Below are 4,735 nucleotides of genomic sequence, written 5' to 3'. Positions count from 1 at the left end.
TCAGTCCCGGGCTGACCACCTAGTCAAACTCTCTAGTTGACCAGTAGGAGGGTTGATTGATGAGCTTGCGGGTTGTGCATCTTGAAATGGCTTGTTGGATGCTTCTGCGTTGTTATGGTGACAGTCGATCAAGTCAATGATAGGGTGATGGTCCGGCTATGAGAAGGTGATCTGGTCATTAGAATTTCAGCAAAAATGACTAAGTGTGTGAGCAGTGAAATGGTGCATATGCGACCTTGCAAACACACACTCACATGACTTAACGACAAGATGCCTCAAAACATCAAGACACACATGCTCAACATGACCAACTGATGGTGTGAGCTACAAGCGCGACACTTGTGATCGATCATTGGATGACCACGACGACGCTTGCGCAACAGTGCATACGACTCCATGTGTGAATGCAATGGATGTTTACCTAGTGAACACAACACGTACACACAAAGTGAAGACCTTGTGCATGGCTAGAACATGGTTGCAAGTGAGACATTAATATCAACATAAAAAAGTTGTTCGTTGAACGATCAAGCAAGGTGGGTGCAAAGACTCACACGATCTCACAGGGTGAACCCGAGTGCATGTAAACATCAAGTAAAACTCTCAAAGGAGGCTCCGAAATTAGATTCGGGCCAAAATTTTTGAGGGTGTTGTAGCCGCTACAACACTTGGTGACACACTGGTAGAACTCCAGCTTCTCTTTATTGGTTCATTGATAGCATAGGGCCTTGGTCTTTCAGGGAGTATTGAATCATTGTGTTGGTTGCTTTGGTTTCCCCACTTACGCCAAGGATAGACACGGTTCACTGGTGAGCTCCAGTGTTGCAGCAATGATGCTGCAACTCTTGGGACTCCCTACTTTACTTTTATCAACCCGGTAGTTTGTAACAAACTTGGAAGCGACGGTGTTGTATGCACAAGTACTAGCTCTTACTGCAGGCTGTCACTTGATCAGCTGGCACAAGTTCGCTAGGAGCTTAAGCCAACTTCTATGAGTTCTCAGAAGAAGCTTTTAACTATGATGGAAGAAAGCTAACTCGAAAGAGGCTAGTCTATTTGCAGAAAGAAGATGAAAACTGAAAGGAAACACAAACCCTAGCAAACCCTAATTTTACCCACTAACCCTACTTTTGCAAGAAAAGATATGAAACTACTGAAATGGATGCCATTGACTACTAAAAAGGTAAAATGCATGTATTCAAGCTACTTCTGAAGGAAAATATGGAAAAATCATCTTTTTGTACTTTTGAGCAATTTTATGCAGAATTATTATGCTTGTGTTTTAACTATTTGTGACTGTGTAGAGGTTTGGTGGCGAAGGGAGATGGAGTTGGCTTTTGTAGGAGGTTGGGAAGGTGTGGAGAGGACCTAAGGAGTTCCTAGTACCCTTATGGAGACTTCCACTGCGATCAGACTTCGAAAAGTCACTCGCATGAAGTTCTATAGGAGGCTGCAGGGGATCTACAGAAAGTTCTACAGGAGGTTCTACAAGAGGAGGCCGAAAGTGGTTTTTGGAGGTTTGAAGGTGGTGGGAAATGAAGGCTTGATGGATGTGTCAAGGGGTCTAGGACTCTGTCAATGAAGATCAGACATGAAAGAGATGGTTGGATTTGTTCAAAGGTCAAGGAAGCAATTTTTCACAAGAACGTAGAAATTAGGGTAGTTTGGGAAAGTATGGCGAATGAGTGAAGGAAATCTTGAGAGATGGACTGCAGCAGGTTGTGTGATGGAAGAATGATAAGTTGGAGTGTTCTACAAGTGAGCTACACACTTACTTTTCAAAACTGTCCCAAGCAAGAACTAAAAAATAGAGTTTTACCTATTTTAACCTAATTCTGACCTAAAAACCAGAAAAGTGTTGAAAAAAACTTTATGGACAGGAAGTTATGCAAGAAAGCCATGGAAACTGAATAAGAACAGATCTAAGCATGTAAATACAATTGATATCAACTTCTCCAACTCGAAATCTCACACTTGCAATTGCATTGGAAATCAAAAACAGTGTTTTGGTGGTAGCAAAAGTGCCTTGGTCTCAATTTATGGTCCCAAGGAGGGAGAAAGGAGATCAAGGCCTGCTTGGTAGTCTTTTCGTGGATCTTTTTCTGTTATTGTAGCAAACTATCTAATCAACTTGAAGCAAGAACAACTATTTTAATCATCAAAATAACCTAAGTAACAAAGCAAGATTTAACCTAAACAACAGAAATTATTTCATGAATGCAAGAAAAAAAATATATAAATACACAAAGGAGGTGTTGGGCACTTGGGTTGGGCCCAACCCCAAGAGCTACAACCCCCTAGGAAAGATCAGTGCTGGTTCAAAGCTGGATTCATCTTCATTGATCAAAAAATAATAGTTACATCACAAAATTGTCTGCAAAAAGAGCTCGAAAATGAGCTGAGTACAAGGCTGCACTAAAGTGTGAAAATAGACTATCAAATGGCTAACCTACTGAGGCTTGAAGCCTTCTTATTTATACAAGTGAGGACTCCCAACAGTCCTCCTAAACTTTAGGAACTCGGCTACCTAAAACTGCAGATAACAACAACTTCACTAGACCTGCTCGGTTACCCCTTGGAATCATCATTTGTGGGTTGTTGTACTCCGAGCTATTGATGGAGAACTCAAGGAAGGGGTCATTTAATGCAGGAGACACCCCTCCTATAATTCCTCAGCCATGTTTCTTTAAGTTTGGCTGCCAATCTACTCATAAATGCCTGGTCTTGGTCCAAAAATTTGCAATAAACACTCATTAGACTTTGTGGTAAAGTTACTATCCCCATTCACTCAATTGACATAAATATATTCAAAAACATGCACAAAACTATGGAGAATGGTGGATTAAATGAAAATAATAGGAAAAACGAGCCCATATAGTTACCGATTTCTGGGGCTTATCATTCACCATTTTCCAACTCAGTAAAACACGACAAAAATGTCAGCTTGATCTCAGTGTTTCGAAATCAGGGAGCGTAGTTTGGCTTGCGAGTTGAAAATTTTTGGAGTATAAGTTTTCATCTCTGGTGTTTCTTCACTACCAGCAGGCCTGGAAAGTACCCCGGTGGAGTCACATGGGAACACACACATTGCTCCATTTCCAGTGAGCCTAGTCAATACTTCGATGGAGTTGCATGCTTCACCTCTCTGCGCAGGAAGCCTTTCTCTTCTTTCTCCTTTGTATTTTTCCAAGAGGATTGTGCATTTTCACTTATTTGTTTTTTAGCAGAAGAGGGATCCCAACTTATTGAGAGAAGAAGAGGTTGTTCCTTCAAAGAATCATATAAGACCTATAACACAAGTTTTCTCATTCAGATATTTCCCCTTCTCCGTTTTTACTAGTTGGATGAGCTTGAATACACAGAGCAGAAGGCTGAGTACAAGCATGGGGTTTCCCAGTGTGGACACAAGTTCATGGTTGATCCAAAGTTCCCCTTGCAGATGGCTCGTGTTTTTCGTCAATACTTCATCGACCAAAGGTTACAACCAAGCACAGAGAAGACAGACGCAAGACTGACCAAGTGCTGCAGTGTCACAAGTCTCTTAGATTTCAGCCACATAATCATTTAAAAGCCAGAACTCAATAGATGGTAGCACTTATTTCCAAAAAAAAAAAAAACAAGGTATCAATCAAACAAAACAAAATGAAACAAAAATAGTAAGTCAAATCCAACACTACAACAAGCAAACAAGCGAACAAACTAAACCAAGTCAACAAGCAAACAAACATGCAAACCAGAAAGTAAAGGCAAGCGAGAAAGCTAACACTACTCCTACTCCTACGCTAAATGGTCAGGTTTGTGTGAAATGAAATTTCCATTGAACCCACAGTAGGCATACCCGACCTGCAATCGTGAAGATACAAGCACTTAAAACATATAAAAAAAATGTGCAGCAGAAAATGCAAAAACTTGAAAAACTTGCACACGAGAGAGAAGGTCTCACCTGTGGGTGAAAGAATGTGTCACAACCACCCAACACACATGCTTACCATTTAAGTGACTACCATTTTTCAACAAAACTCATAGGCCTCTTGTGAGTGTGTGTTGTTCTGCACCAAGTTTCTTGGCAAGTGTGAGGAAGGATTGAAGCTTGTTACCTGCAACACGACTCACCAAGTAAGATTGTTCTAGCCATTCATCGATTGGATCATAAAAGTCACGATGGTTGTTTTGAAAGATTTGTGATATTTGAGAAGATAGATTCCTGATTCGAGAGAGGGGATCACGATGGGAATCTAATACGGATAGATAGATCTGTTCATTCTCATCGATCATGTCAAGACAGTGAGGGCTTGCCATAGCCATCAGCGCAGGCCAAAGTGCCTCACTTTCTTGACAGAAGTCTAAGAAGAAATATGTTACACGGTGAAGATCATAGTGCACGAAGCAACTGTCATTGGATGTATTGTTGGGAAAATGATAAACTGCATGACAGCCACCCAAGATAGAAGAAAAATCAGACTAGTTGGTCGAGATGCCAGATTCCCAGTTTGACATGAACAAATAAATTTTTTGAACAATTGTGCGAATGCTCTGAATGAGGAAACCAAGTTTGTTGCACTAGAAATGATAGAACACCCACCTGTAACTAGTGAAAAAGTGCGCAGGCATCATGGTCATCACATAAATGTAGAAAGGATGCCAGCACTGTGAATGTGTGAAACTAGTTGGGGTGTGGTGAAATGAGAGTAACTTGATTTGTGTGATAGGTTGTGTGTTCGTCATCACATAGGGA

This window comes from Pinus tabuliformis, chromosome 1_2 (assembly GCF_031772625.1).
Source record: "Pinus tabuliformis cultivar Carrire ecotype Pingquan chromosome 1_2, CPIR1, whole genome shotgun sequence".
NCBI classification, from domain to species: Eukaryota; Viridiplantae; Streptophyta; class Pinopsida; order Pinales; family Pinaceae; genus Pinus; species Pinus tabuliformis.
This window is presented reverse-complemented; position numbering follows the sequence as displayed.